The 16421-nt window shown below is 46.5% G+C and overlaps 1 protein-coding gene across 50 annotated transcripts in view; it reads left to right on the top strand.

Annotated features, from left to right (window-relative positions):
- The window catches only part of NFIX (nuclear factor I X), a 5476577-nt gene that overhangs the window by 1462017 nt on the left and 3998139 nt on the right, over nt 1–16421 (top strand). The gene's annotated exons all lie outside the window — the stretch shown is intronic.

Here is a 16421-nt window from a genome sequence, read left to right as displayed (position 1 = left end):
CAGCTAGCAGTCCTAGCGTTAACTCTGAAGACATCTACCCATCAGAAGAACTTGGGGGTGTCTAATGTAGGAGGACTGAAAATCAAGGACACCAATCTTAAACAACCGGAAGGCACAAAGAAAATTGCCTCAGGACCTGCTATCCCAAAAACAAACGCCCGAAAAGAAACCACTAAAAAGGTGCCTTTACCACAGAAAAAGATACCCCCTGTAACTGCCACCCCTGTAATTGTAATTCCAACTCCTGCTCCTATTCTCTCTAAACCAGCTCAGATAAATACTGTTCAATGTGACCTTCCACCAAGACATAATCACCCGGGAGACAGGTCAAAGGGAGGGGGGTGCCAATCAGCAAATCTCCCCCCTGAAGCAAGTCCCTACGTAGTCGTTATGACAGGGGTCCCTGAATTGACTCATAATATTGAGGAACCAAACTGGTCCTTAAAAAATAAGGTCCAGTATTGGTTAAACAATAACAGACCACTCCCGCAAAATTGCGTAAGTAGGATTATTGCAGTACGTAGAGTCCCCTGGATAGGCCATCAAATAAAAAAAATTCCAGGTGACTGCATTATAGTCAACTTCGATGACCCTCATACAGCGGATCGCATCTGCTCATGGGGCTCGACAAGTAAACCTGATGGGATATCAACTAAACGACTGTCCTATTTTTACCCACCAGTACCCCGCTATAACGAAGGGCCATATTGGCCCTGGCATGAACCAGTAAATCGCCAATGGGGATGGGGCCCAGATCACACTAGGCAGGGGAGGAACGATTGGGCAGTATGGACAGGTAGGGACAGGAGAAATCCACCATATAGGGATACCTGGGGAGGTATACCAACATTTAATAGATATAGCGGCCTGGAGATGGTCGATTGACCATTATTAGATAATAAATATGGTAGTACAGGCCCTATGCACTTAATCAAGTTAACAGCACATACAGAGAAGGTAACCACAGGCCTTATTGAAAATTATTATCCCACAGATGCCCCAGAGAACTGCTCTACTAATGTTGTAACTTCAAAATATAGTCCTACTATCATAGACTGATATAACTAATGAGACACGGAAGGTAAACTCTCCTATGACACTGACTAGCGAGGTGCTGCAGACGCAACCTAGAGTACCTACATCGGTAACCTCTATTAAACAAGTCACCTTTCTCTTCTGGAACATAGCAGGTTTAGCTTCTAAGCACACGGAAACCAGCTACCTGCAGATTGCCAACTCAAATAATATCATCTGCCTACAAGAAACGTGGCTTAATGAACCGATACATCTTCTAGGTTACAAGACCTATTTCTCTCCAGCTAAAAGGTCCACTGCTGGCAGGAGTAAGGGGGGCTAACTACTTACGTCTCAAACCTTTCGCCCTGCTACGATATCATCCCTGTGAAATTAGAGCTTAACTACCAACTACTCATCCTCCAAAGATCTACCCAGGAAGTGTATTTCTTAATTAACTTTTATAATAATCTGAACTCACCCGACCTCATACTATTGGTAGCCGAGATCTCTGATCTGCTCCAGGCCCTGCGTTCAAAATACGCAAGTAAGACATACACTTTAGTCTGGGAAGGGGATTTCAATTTGCACTTGTGCACAAAAAGTAATACCCCTAACTGTGGGATTATTGACGAACAAGAGAATGGGCTTACACATTTCACACACACGCCCGAGGGAACAAAAATGTACGAGACAATGGTGGAACTAGAGATGGGTTTTGCTAACGAATTAAAAACTCCAGCAGTCGCATTCGCCCCAACATTCAATGGAAGAGGTGCACAAACCCTGATCGATTACATCCTAGTTTCCACCAACAAAGCCCCTCACATTAAGACCTTCCAAACTATTAACAATGCACTTAGCGATCACCTTCCTTTAAATGTGACTCTCCAGATTGGTAATAGTCAAACCAATGAAGGCTCACTCCAGTTAAATCTGCTGGATCAGCAAGAATTGGTTTTGGACCGCTTGAACGGTTATACTTTAAAATGGGGCAAACTAGATCAGATGGCCGTAGTGGCAAAAATAGTTGCTGCAAGTAATTCCCATATAATGAAGTGTCTTGACCCTTTGGCTACCCCGGTCCAAATTTTGGCTAGTTATGCCGCGATTGTTGAAGCTACAAGGAAAGAAGTAACCAAAGTCTGTAAACATAAGAAGAAGGCTAGAAAGGGCTGGTTCAGTCCCCCATGCACCAAAGCATATACATTACTAAGAAAGGCTTTAGCCAAGCAAACGAGAGATAGAGATGAGATTATTAGATTAAGGAAGGCTTACTCTCTAGTTATAAAAAATAGAAAAAAGGAGATTAAAGCTGACCTGTGGGACCAACTACAGAAAAGCAGCACTTTAAAGGATGGTTCAGCCTTTTGGCAAGTAGTTAGGTCTCCTTTTCTACTTGCCCAGGCAGACGTGCCAACTTTGGATGTTGCCATCGATGCTAGAGAATGGGTTGAGTATTTCTCGGAGGTTTTCCGCAGGGAGAATCCCCATGAGATGGCCCCAGTTGAACCTCTCCCCCATGTCAAATATCCATTAACTCTCTGTTTTAATCACAAAGAGGTATTAAACGCAATAAAATCATCTAAAGGGGGGAAGGCACCAGGCCCAGACGCGGTCCCAGCAGATCTGTTCAAACAAAACCCAGACCTGTGGACCCCGATCCTCACAAATGTACTAAACGCTGCCAAGGAGGTTGGCCTGGTAAAATCTTGGTCAACCTCGATACTGGTCCCTATTTACAAAAAGGGCGATAGGAACAGTCCATCCTGTTACAGACCCATTTCACTCCTGGACTCGCTCGGGAAGATGGCTGGACACATTCTTCTCGAGCGACTCCAGGAGTGGACAAACCAACAAAATGTGATCTCGGACCTGCAATATGGGTTCAGGGAGGGACTGGGTACGGTGGACCAGGCACTGAATTTGACGCTCCTGGCTGAGAAATATGTTCACGCTAAGGGTGCCTCTCTCCATATGGTGTATGTTGACCTGTCCGCAGCCTTTGACTGTGTTGTGCACTCAAGGCTGTGGACAATCATACTTCAGATGGGCATTGATCCACCGATTGTTGACTTCCTGCGAGAGCTGTATACGGGGGCCACAGGGAGAGTAAGATACGGAACCAATGGCCAGTTAACGGATAGCTTTCGGGTAGAGAAGGGGGTCAGACAAGGGTGTGTTCTGGCCCCCTTCCTTTTCACCCTGTACACTAATGGGCTAGAGGCTGCTCTACTCGAGGGCACGGATGACCTTCCAGCTATTGGTCGTCGGCATATTCCAGCTTTATTATACGCCGACGACGCGGTTCTTCTTGCCCGAACCCCAGTGCAGCTTCAACGGGTCCTGGACAAGTACTGTTCATTCATGGCTAACTTGAACCTAAAAATAAATATAAAAAAAACTTATGTGATGCATGCTGGCCCAAAATACAGAAACCCGAAGACAATCTGTGTCAACAAAGCGCCCCTTGATCAAACACTAACATATCCTTACCTAGGAATTTTAATTGATAATAAGTTCAAATGGAGGGAAGCCATTAAATCTCGTAAGTTAGTGTTCCTTAGGGCTGTCACAGCGCTGAAATCCTTTGCGCAAAAGCTAGGGAAAAGACCTCCGGCAGAAATGATCAAAATATATAAGGCAAAGTGTCTCAGCGCAGCAACCTATGGGGCAGGGGTCTGGGGAGGAGTTAACACAGACCAGCTCCAATCAATTGAGAACTCCTTTCTAAAATACTTGCTGTCGATGCCGAAAAGCGCGACTACATACGGTTGCCATAACGAACTGGGATTGGACTACCTTTAGGATATAATAAAAATTCAACCAGTCATGTTGTGGCGGCGAATTTGGGTTACGGAGCAGTGCCACTTGACAAGGGCAATTGTGCAGGATTGCCTGAAGCTTGATAATATGAGGAGGATCAAATGGTTGGCTTACGTTAAGACATTCCTTACGGACCTAGGCCTTGAGAAATACTTTGACGATCCCCCGCAATAGTGGACATATCAAAAACTGAATTAAGAAAAGCTTGCCTGTCGCATTTGAGCGAACTGCGCTTATCGAACGAGGCTGGGAAAACATCAGTCCAACACTATTTGTTAATTCAAACTGTACCTACAATCCAGCCGTACCTAAACTACAGTATAAATCAATACGGGAAATTTTTGTTGACCCGCTTTAGATTTAATTTGCTTCATCGTTTGCTCTCCTTCCCTCTTCAAAATGATTGGTCCCCAAACCTATGCCCTTGTCCTTGTGATACCACCTCCCCACAATCTACCATCCACGTGGCCTTTTTTTGTAAGTTCTATATGGCTCCGCGTAGGAGGTGGGTTGTCCCTATTTTGAGGGTAATGGGGCTGCGGCAGTGCCGCCCAGCATTTCTGGCTCTCCAGCATTTGGAAAATGAATTGATGGCTAAATCGCTAGTTTACTTTCTTAAATTCTGTGTTAGACATCGCCGTAACCTATGATGCTTGTTTGCCCATAGTGCTTTGAGATGACACTAGTATGTGTTGACCGCTTCGCGATAATTTTTAGTGTAGGATGATGAAGTTTTTATATAATGCATAACATCTTAAATTTTCATTTGCATATCTGTGTATAACTAGTTTTTAAAAGCCGGGTAAAATTCAAATTGCCTTTTATCATTTTAATTATTTATGCAAACGTTGCAATGTATTTTATGTACTTTTATGGAATTTCAATAACTACGGAAATCCGAATAAAGACAATTTGATTTGATTTGATTTGATTTGATTTCTTCTTTTAAAGCTGGAGAGTTCCTCCCTTGTCCTTTCCTGGACCTTTGTTCTCCGTAAGGGCTATGTCCCCCTCCCCCAAGCCCACCATGCATTAACAAGTAGCTAAATAGGACAGCCTACATGTCTTATTCCCTTGATTTGGGTTTCTCCTGCCAGGGAGATTCCAGGACCACCCAACCTTCCTAATCACACTATGGACAAAGACCATGGCCGGACCAGTCTGCTTGTAAATAGCAAAAGTGAAAAACTGCCGTAATCTGTCACAGAACTAACTGCTAAAATACACAAATCCTGTTTATAACTTGGGCAGAACCTTCCTGTCAGTGTGCCATGATTTTATCACCAGAAGATTGAGGCCCCACACAAGTGGAGAATGGGAGAATTCTTAAAGAGCCTATGTTGGGTGATGACCATTAGTTTCTCTTTCCAGGTTCGGGAGTAGTAATCTGGAGAAATTCAACAAATCTGCCTGAGTGGATGCTTGGACCCAACTTCAAGGACAGAGCAGACCAACTGCTTAAGAGAGGAGCAGGAGGTACCCTTGCAGAATGAAGGAGCATAGATGAGACGTCTTGATGCTCTTGCTACAATATCAGGAGAGACCAGCACTGCCGTGCTGAATGTGAGGCTTAAGATCCCTGAAGTGTACCCATCACCTAATCGAAAGTGTTGGAGTGAACTCAATGGAGTGAGTGCTTAAGCGAAGTGCCCAGTGCCAAGAAGCCTCCAGGTGCTAGAAGAAGCCAATTGCTATTGCAATTGAAGTACAAGAAGAAATTTACAAGTGAAATGAAGAGGCTGTATGAGGACATCACTGCTGCGGCTCTGGTGGGCACCTAGCTTGTTTGTGTGGTGGTCTGGAGGCTTTGTTCTATGCACCAATAAAGGTTATTTGTCAGCCATCTTGGCTTTCTTGTGGCTGCTTTATCATCCTCCCTATTTAGGACACCCATGGGGACTCAGTTTTTGAAGGGTTTGCAAAATGTGTTCCCACCTGCTTCTTTTGTCATTCCCCAATGGGACCTCACTTTGGTCCTTACTTTCCTTCAGGGTTCTCTCTTTGAACCCCTGTATAGCTGGCAACTGCAGCGCTTGACTCTCAAAACCATGTTCCTGATGGCCATTACATCAGTCAGGAGGGTCAGTGAACTTCAAGGTTCGTTGGTCCAGCCTCCCTACACCAACTTCTTCCCTGACAAACTGGTCCTTTGAGCGAGTGCCTCTTTCCTTCTGACATTGGCCAGTGGATAATTCTGCTTGTTTTCTAAGCTCCCCCTTTCCATGGAGGAATAGAGAATCAATTTTTGGACCCAAAAGTGACTCTGTCATTCTACATTGATCACATCAAAGATCACCGGATTGCACTATGCATAAAAATCTGCCACTCACTAGCGAAGAAGCAACTCCCTGAGGGCTTGCAGCCTCACTGTAACAGGGCCAAGGCAGCCACCACAGCATTAGCATGTGTTCCAGTCTTGGACATCTGTCAAGTTGCCACGTGGACGCCCATCTATACATTTCCAAAACATTACTGCTTGCATAGTCAAGTCTGTCGTAATGGGCAATTCGGCTACTTGGGCCTTTAGGACTTTTTACGCCATAAGCCAGTTTGGAGGCCCACCTCCTGGAAGGTATGGCTTGAGTATCTATTCTGAGGTGAGGAATCTGCTGTTAGAAGTTTCTATCAGAAGAACAGTGTTACTAAAGATAAGTAACTTGTTCAACTGGGCTAGGGCAGAGACAGACTTACCTCTGCCTAAAGGGCATGCCAAATGCACACCACTGAGTCTGCAAGCCCTTCTGAGAGTGGCATGGGCACGCATGCCTTGCTTTAAAAAATGACACAAACTTGGTGGGACAGCTACTGTGACTATAAACCTAGACAAGTGGAGGAAAGAGTGAGCAACTGGGACTTTTGAGTGACTGTTAGTGAATTGAGCAACAGGGGCTGTCCATAGGGCCACATAGATTTATCTTACTGCTACAGTCTGTCCCCGAGGATACCGTGGGTACTGCTCCCATCTGAAAGAGACACGCTAGTGATAGATTCCTTACCTTAGAAAATTCCCAGGCGTCAGACTGGATCAGGGAAGTTTTGCTTAGCAGTACCCCTGTGCGTCAGCAGGTGGCGTCCTGTGGCTCCGTGTCCGTCGCTGGCGTCGTATGCGCCGAGATGACATCACGGAGACTACTTAGGTGCCACCCATGCGCGCTGACATCAGTTCTTTCTTTTTCCATGCCAGCAAACGCACATCTGGATTGAGCAAGTACCCCTAGTCACTTTTTGACTACTATTTTGAGGCTTTTTGTGGTGACCCGGCCTTTCTGACCACCCATCCCACGCCTGAGAGTCTGGTCATCTAGGCCTCGACGTCCCAGAGTGCCTTTCCTACGGATCCCCCGGACAAGGATTCTAAGAAAGTGGAACAGTTTGTTAAGCGGTTGTTCTCTTCGGCCAGCCTGGGGCTGCTGTCGGTGAACACTGCCTGCTTGTTGCGCCGCTACTCCCACGCAGTGTGGGATTCCGTTGCTCAAGTGTTGCCTCAGTGCCCTGAGGAGGTCCAGGCCGTCCTTTCTCAGGTGATTGCTGAAAGTAAGGATGCAGCTAAGTTCGCCATTCGGTGTGGTTTGGACACCGCAGACTCTTTGGGCAGGGCGATTTCTACGATGGTGGCGCTGCAACGCCACGCCTGGTTGTGTTCGACTGGGTTCTCACCCAATGTCCAGGGCTCGCTCATGGATATGCCTTTTGATGGCACCCGCCTGTTTGGCAATAAGGCTGACAGTGCTTTGGATCAGCGTGCGGGTCAGTCCACCTCCACCCCTGCTGCTCCTACCTCCAAACCTTCCTAATCCGAGCTTCGTGGAGCACTCCACGCCAGTGGGTGGCAGGATCCGCCACCACCTCCCCCACTGGCGCGATATCACCTCGGACAAGTGGGTGCTGCAGCTGATCCGCAAGGGTTACTCCCTTCCCTTTCAGTCCTCCCCTCCAGCCATGCCGCCTCAGTGCCACTGCATGTCGGGGATCATTTAGTTCTTCTCCAACAGGAAATTACGGCCCTCTTGGCCAAGGGGGCCATCGAGTGCGTTCCGGGGCCAGAAGTAGGGAGTGGTTGTTATTCCCACTACTTTTTGGTCCCGAAGAAGGACAAAGGGGGGTCTACGTCTTATCTTGGACCTCTGGAACGTCAATCGCTTCCTCCGGAAGGAGAAGTTCAAGATGCAGACTGAATGGTAGCGTTGGCCTAGCCCACCGGAGTTACCTGCGGTTCATGGTAGGCCAGGAGCATTTTCAGTTTACCGTGCTCCCCTTCGGCTTTACCAGTGCCCCTTGGGTGTTCACGAAAGTGATGCCGATGGTCGCAGCTCATCTGCGCCCGTTAGTGGTGTCAGTCTTCCCCTACCTCGACGACTGGTTGTTAAAGGTGGGCTCGCCCCAGGCAGTTGTCACCCACCTTCAGACTATGGTCGACCTCCTGCATTTGCTGGGGTTCTCCATCAACGTGCCGAAGTCGCACCTGAGTCCCTCTTAGAAGCTCCCTTTCTTCGGAGCGGTTCTGAATTCGATGCAGTTTTGGGTTTATCCTCCTGAGCAACGAGTCCAGGATATTCAGGCTATGATTCCGATATTTCAACCTCTATCCCGGGTTTCACTCAGGATGACCCTGCGGCTCCTGGGCCTGATGGCCTCCTGCATCCTGGTAGTGGAACATGCCAGATGGCATATGCGGGCTCTGCAGTGGGACCTGAAGTTCCACTGGGCGCAGCATAAGGGCCGCCTGTCTGATCATGTCCAGATTTCGGAGGGCACTGCACAACACTTGCAGTGGTGGCTCACGAATCGCGATTGGGTCAATGGCAGATCCCTCTCCCTTCCCCAACTGGAGCACACTGTAGTGACGGATGCGTCCCTCCTAGGATGGGGAGGCCACTTGGGAGAGGCGGAGATCAGAGGCTTCTGGTCTCCGGCGGATTCCCGGCTTCATATCAATCTTCTGGAGCTGCGGGCTATCCATCTTGCACTGAAGGCATTCCTTCCCTCTGTCCGGGGAAGTGTGGTGCAGGTGTTCTTGGACAACACCACTGCCATGTGGACCCTATGTCAGGAGGCTCTGCGCCTCTGGACATGGCTGGAACATCAAGGCATTATCTTGATGGTTCAGCACCTGGTAGGGGCAGACAAACTCAGCCGCCGGTGCATGGTGGATCATGAATGGCGTCTGAATTCGGACGTGGTTCTAGGTCTCTTTCTGCAGTGGGGAGAGCCCTGGTTAGATCTATTCGCCACCGAAGAGAATGCGCAATGTCATCAGTTCTGCGCGTTGGAATTTCCAAGGCAGCACTCATTCTGAGACATTTTTCATCTTGAGTGGAGCTGCGGTCTGTTGTACGCATTTCCTCCTATACCACTTCTGCCCAGAGTGCTGAAGAAGATCAGGCGCGACCGGGTCCAAGCCATTCTTGTGGCTCCAGACTGGGCTCGAAGATACTGGTATCCAGAGCTACTCAGCATGGCGGTCAATCCCCCGATCCGTCTGCCTCTCCAGGAGGATCTTCTGTCGCAGCAGCAGGGGATGGTCCTGCACCCAAACCTGTCCAGCCTCCACCTCCATGCGTGGAGATTGAGCGGCAACAGTTGACAGCTTTTGACCTTCCTTCCAAAGTCTGTGATGTCATTCTGACAGCCAGGCATCCCTCCTCTAAAACGGTATACGCCTGCAGGTGGAACACATTTTTTGCATGGTGCACAGCAAAGGCTGTGAATCCCCTTTCTGAGGTCCTTCTGTTCCTTCTATCTCTGGCCCAGGAGGGCTCTGCTCTGAGCACCATCAAAGGTTATCTTTCTGCCATCACCGCCTTTCTAAGGCTTCCTGATCAGCCTTCTCTTTTTAAGTCCCCGGTTGTTAACCGTTTTCTCAAAGGCATTACACACACGCTTCCTCCCGTGCCTTTCATAATGCCTCAGTGGGACTTGAATCTTGTCTTGACTTACTTAATATGCACTCCATTTGAGCCCCTTCACAACTGTCCCTTACATCTTCTCACCTTAAAGACAGCTTTCCTGGTAGCTATCATCTATGCCAGAAGAGTGAGTGAGCTCCAGGCTCTTTCTTCCAAACCTCCTTTCCTTTCAGTTCATCCGGACCAGGTGGTTCTAAGGACCCGTCTTTCTTTCTTGCCAAAGGTTGGCAAGCCCTTCTACATCGGGCAGACCATCACTTTGCCCACCTTCTTTCCGCCTCCGCATCCTTCCAGGGAAGAGGAGAGGCTCCACCGTCTGGACCCAAAACGTGCGCTCGCATTCTATCTGCAGCGTACACAACAGTTCCGGGTGGATGATTAGCTCTTTGTTGGCTATGTGGGCGCCAAAAAAGATTGGGCTGTGCACAAACAGACCATTTCACGGTGGGTCGTTCTGTGCATCAAAGCATGTAACTCCTTGGCCAAGAAAGAGCCTCCTGTGGGTCTGCGTGCCCAGTCGACCAGGGCAACTGCAGCCACTACTGCCTTGGGACGCGGCCTTCCCTTGCAGGACATTTATCAGGCAGCTACATGGGCCTCACTGCACACGTTTACCAAGCATTACTGCCTTGACAGTCAAGTCCGGAGAGACGGTTTCTTTGGCCGTTCTGTCCTCCCTGACTTTCTGGTGTAATCCTGTTTGCAGACCCACCACCGGGGTTGGTATTGCTGGGATATCTATTTTAAGGTAAGTAATCTATTACTAACGTGTCTCTTTCAGATGCACAAGTTACTACTTGTGTAACAATATATCTGTAAGAGACATTAGTTAGTGATAGATTCCTTACTGCCCCACCCATCCTCCCCGTTCTGCAAACTGATTTCTAAGGTTAAGGTCATCCCCTTTTAGGGCCCTAGTTTTATGCACCAATGGTTAGTATCTTGATTGGCTCTGCGTTCCTGGCACGGAAAGTCGTGTACAGAAGTAGTCTCCATGACGTCATCTAGGCACAAACAACGCCAGCGACGGCGCGGAGCCGCAGGATGCCACCTGGTGACACTCAGGGGTACTGCTAAGCAAACATTTCCGGATCCAGTCTGACACCTGGGAATATTCCAAGGTAAGGAATATATCACTAACTAATGTCTCTTACAGATATATCATTACACAAGTAGTAACTTGTACATTAGCACCCATAAGAAACGGCCTATGTTGATTATGCTCAATATTTCTAGTTCTGTGATTGGGAATAAAGTTCTTTCTTTTGTATAATATAAAGTACTGGCTGGACAGCGATTTATTCATCGCTATTTGATACTTATTGAGTTCTTGATTTCAAACCCCACACTGCCTCCCTGAGAAAACCTTGGGCTGCTCAAATTCGCTACTTTGAGGTTCAAGTACTAAAGGGCCTCACTTGGTGATTAGTGTTTGGTCCATTAGTAAGATTAAGTTCCAGGATGCCCATGGTAAATTGTTTTCATTCACTCAACTGAGCACTTTGTGCGCTCATTGTCCACGGTTAGAGTGCTCATCCTCTGGATCTGACATTCAGTGCTTTGTGCTCACAGCAGGCTACAAATATTTTTATAAATGTTCTGCAGTTAAGAACAGCCAGGTTAATATTTAAGAGTTTTCTTCCCGTGCTACATTGCAGGCAGCTGTAGGTTTTCATTGACAACAGCACTGCTTGTGGTACATTAACAAGCTAGTGGGAGTAGATTCTCCCCCTGTTGCAGTAGAAGTTCTAGATCTATGACATAGTGCTTTAGACAAGCAAGCAAATTGGACAATAATCAGTTCCTGTAGTGTGGAAGGAGAACTAGTAAGTGGACTTGTCTCAAAACACTATTGGCTGGATATGTGCATTTGATCTCTTTCACAGTTTGGTAGGGCAGTTTTGCTTTATTTTTATAGTCTAGCTTCAATGGCTCCTAATCCCTCATCCTCTGCTTTAAGGGTACTACTTTAAGAGTTTTTTTTTGTTTAAATCTGTTTTATTATTTTTCACAGAATTTTACATTTGTATGCAAGACAATTTCCAACATTTCAATACAACCACAGTTAGAGTCTTCTGGCAGTGACGCACAGCACACTCAGATACGCTTGGGATGCCCACCGTGTATCCTGGTGACCCTATAGTCACAGGGCCAGTTGGGACTACAATATATGTGTTGTGTCAACAGATATAAAGTTCACAGAGTTTTCATAATGTGATTTTGAAGACATGTTACGAAGAGTGTTACAAATCATACATCTCTTGTAAATGCACTGATATTATAAAGGAAACCAACAGTAACTGAGAAAAAAGGAAACTTAAGCAGAGCAGCTGAGTCCGACTTCTGATTACACAGTCTTCACTGAGTCCCCCACACTCTCCCTCCCATTGTACCCACGTCTGTTTTCGATTCCCCCATCCCTCGCTCCCCCTCTCACAATTCTCCACAAAACAATTACACCAACCTGCACACATAATTGCATCTCCTTTTAATCAATTGTCAGTATAAATGTGCCTGCGTGATGGGATGAGGGTGCACCTAACATGTCGCCCTTCTCAGGTTGCAGGAGTGTCTCTTTCAACATCTGGCCGTTGTTCTAGGTTGTCCCCCTCCATTCGCATAAGGCCCTGAAGCAGACCCTCCCATTGCGTTGCTATTGGGGTCTTACGTAGATCCAGCGTTTCCTCTCGCACGATGGCAATGCATTCTGCTTTAGCCCATGCTATGAGAGAATACCTCCATGCCCTCACGTGCGGTGGAGATTGCGCCTGCCATCTCTTTGTTAAGAGGCGCTTGGCTACAACTAGCCCCAAATCGAGGAAGCGCAAAGTGACTTTAGTGGCTCTGGTCCTACAAAATTGGTGTAATAAATAGATGGGCCACTCAAAGGGTATGTTGCGGCTCGTGCACATGCACACGCTTCACTATTAGCCCACCATTAGGTATGCAGTGTGCTACAGTCCCACAACATGTGCACTAGGCCAGCCCCCAACTCTGCACAACGGGGACAGGCTGCATCCACACAATGAAAGTATTGGTTGATCTTTTCAGGATTGAGGTATGCATTATGAACTATGAATAATTGAATTTGGCGGAACCGCATATTTCTTGGAATTCGCTTAAGACTCTTCAATATCTTTTCCCACTACCTATCCTCCAACTATCTCCCCAAGTCATCTTCCTACCCATGTCGAAGTGAGTCTAATTTTATCGCCGCATGCGCGTGGAGGGATGCCGCAAACCACCGGACTAAGTGCCGACCCCTACCCATTACGGGGAGATACTGTATGGTAAGATGTTGACCTGGCTCTTCCTTCATGTCCCCCCATCTAGAGGTCAGTGTAGTGATCAAAGAGCAGTGTCGTAAAAAGTGTCCCTGCGGGAGCCCCAGCTCTTCAGTTAGGGATTCAAATGACAGAAGCATGACATCCCGATACAGATGTCCCAAGTTCTGTAAGTCGGTCTCATACCACTCTAGAAGCTCCAAAGTTGTGACCACCCGAGGCCCACTGGGGAGCCCACTAGCGGTATGGTAGGCGCATAAGGAATTAGGGGCCACATGTAGGTGCCAAATACCGGTCGGTAACGGACGAAAATCGGTAAATTTGCCGTTACCGACTGGTATTAAGCTTTTTCAAAAGTAGCTGGGTATAAATATGGTTTTGGTCATTTAAGGAATTGGTAAATTACCGAAACCTTAAGATACTGAATCAGTAAATTACCGAATCCTCAATGTAGGGAACACTCAAGTGAGTGCATTTGTGATTCGAGGATTCGTTATTTACCACCAACTACAAGTTGGACCCCTGGGCATGTATGTGTGCTACATATGCACACATGCACGATTCAGGGGTGCAAGTTGGTGTCAATGTGACACCCTGCCACCCTTGAGTATGTTCCCCCTATTACCGATTTGGTATTTACCGAATCGGTACTAGTGATTGGCTTCCCATTCATTCCTATGGGCCTCCAGACCCATAGGAATGAGTGGGAATTACCAAATCGGTAAATACTGATTTGGTAATACCCAATATTACCGATTCGGTAAAATTTACCAAATTTTTATCTACATACTATTTACCGATTCTAAAATACTGAATCGGTAAAATTTGGTATTTTAGAATCGGTAAATAGGGATTACCTACATATGGCCCTAGATCTTTAGTGACATACAGGCAGCGGCGGAAGCATTTATAAGCCACTGCTAACAGGAGGGGAGACGGAGTTTGCACCTTAGTAGCCGGGTGAAAGAGCCCAGTGATGCAGTCCAAAGAGGGGGGGGGGTCTGTAGTCGCTGTATCTTCCCTACCCACTGCACCTGCGCAGCTAAATAGTAGTGTTCAAAGCAGGGTGCAGCTAGGCCTCCTTGGTCGGTGGGCAAATATAACTTCGCTAGCGCTATCCTAAGGCGCGTTAACCCAAAGGAAGTCTCTAAGGAGAGGGGTGAGTTTGTTATAAAAAAGCCACTGGGACATACAGTGGAAGGTTGGCGAAGTAATATAGAAGGGCGTGGAAGGATCACCATCTTAGATAACGCCACCCTGCCTGTGACTGTGAGCGGGAGCGTCTTCCAGAAATTCATTTACGATTTTATGGCTGTCACTGCACGGCCCAGATTAAGAGTGTTAATGTGAGTATTCTGTTAGTGACTATCCAGTTAACTCATCCCTCAGTATCCACCCAACCTGAGGTGCTTGTATTACTTGATTTTTGCATTCAGTCTTTTCACATATATATACACTGTTGGTTATAAAACTGGCAGAACTTATGTCACTGGTGCCCATGGGGCCTTATTTGATGGTCAGTACATGATTTCTGATAGTGTTTGAGACACTAGTGACAAAACTGTGCAAAATTCAGTGATGGCTTTGATGGTATCCACTATGAAAACAAATCAAAATCCAGTCTGGGTCTTGAATTCAAGTGATCGTGAAGAGCAGTCATATCCACCAGAAATAATGCTACTGAAGTTAAGTACCTTCTTTGTGTAATATGTACTGTGTGTCAGTGTGTTTGTGTGCATTGCACTTGTCAGAAAAATGTATGCATGCTTATGTTGTTTCTGTTGATTACTGCTTGATGTCACAAATTACATTTATCCTATAGATAGATATTTTTTAAAGTATGATTTTCTGATTTTGTTTTGGTGGTCTTAGGATTTTGTGCACTATACCCCTAGCATATTTAATTTACTTATAAGCCCCTAGTAAAGTGCTATACCATATACCCCGGGCTGGTAAATTAAATAGTATTATTGGGCCTGCAGCACTTATTGTACCAACCTCTTAAGTAACCCTTAAAACATATCCTAGGCCTGCCATTGCAGTTTAAAACAGCCATTTCAACTTGGCAACATAACCAGCACATAGGGAAGGATGCATTGTAATTAACTCATTGGACATACACTTTTAGGTTGTACATGTCTTGGTAGTGAAAATCTCACAAATGTGTTTGTCACCACTGTGAAGCTTACCTCTCACATAGGAAAACTTGGGTTCCCTTATCACATTTAATAAGTGGCAAATCTTGATTGAGAACCGGTAGGAAAGTCATGTTTGAATAATTTAAAACACTCCTTAATGATCGAACGGATTTTACGTCAATATTCTGAAAATGGCGCTTTGAGAAAGTTGGCATTTCTTGTCCTAACCATTTGGTGCCTGCAGCCTGTTCCTGGGTCACGTGGTGACCAGGTGTAATTGACAGTTGGCTTTTGTGTATTCCTTCCAGACAGCCACATAATAGAGGGCTTGGGGGCATATTTACAAGCGCCCATCTCCACAGGAACGTCACTTTTTATGACATTCCTGTGTTTATAAACCCTTTGCCTTATTTATGAGGCGGCATTAAGACACTTAACAAGGCTTAACGCCACCTTGTAAATAGGACCCCCTTTCACGCTACACTTAGCTTGAAATGGTTGGACAATGGGTGTTGCGGTAGGCGTTCCGCCCAACACCTATTGATTTTGATGCTGCCCCCTATTTACAAGGGTGGCGTAAATAGGAGGCAGCACCGAAATTAAGACCTGGGAAAACCTGCCTTGACATGGCGAAACGAGGAGAAATTATTAATTGCTCCTTGTTTTTGCTGTTTCTATGGGCCAGATGTAGGTAGCCAAATACCGGCAGGTAACGGTTGAAAATCGGTAATTTTGGCCGTTACCGACTGGTATTTGAAAAATGAGATGTAGGAGTCAAAATACGAATCGGTAATCTACTGATTTGGAAAATTCCGAATCCTAATTTACCGAATTCTTAATTACCGAATCGGTAATTAAGAAATGGTAAAAAATGACTTTCGAGATGTAGGAAACCAAAAAAATACAGAATTTCATGAAATTCGGTATTTAAGAGTCGGTAAATATCATGGATTGAAAGCAGGTGGTAACCAGGTGCAGGCTATAAAACAAAGTCCCAAAATGCAGCAGTGCAACCAGAATGGCGGCATTCTACGTCATAGCAAGGCGGCTACGGCTACAGGCAGCAGGAGAGACGGTATGGAGAAGGGAGGAGCAAGTCTACAGGCAGAGGATAACGCTCTTTCAACTGACTGAGCCAGAGATACTGCAAAGTTACAGGCTACACCCCCACACCATCCAGGACTTGATCAGGGACCTGCACCCACTCCTGGATCACCCAACACCAAGGGCGCACGCCATTCCACCCCATGTGC

This window comes from Lissotriton helveticus, chromosome 1_1, assembly GCF_964261635.1.
Source record: "Lissotriton helveticus chromosome 1_1, aLisHel1.1, whole genome shotgun sequence".
NCBI lineage: Eukaryota > Metazoa > Chordata > Amphibia > Caudata > Salamandridae > Lissotriton > Lissotriton helveticus.
The sequence above is the reverse complement of the archived record's forward strand: the minus strand, read 5'-3'. Positions and strand labels throughout refer to the sequence as shown.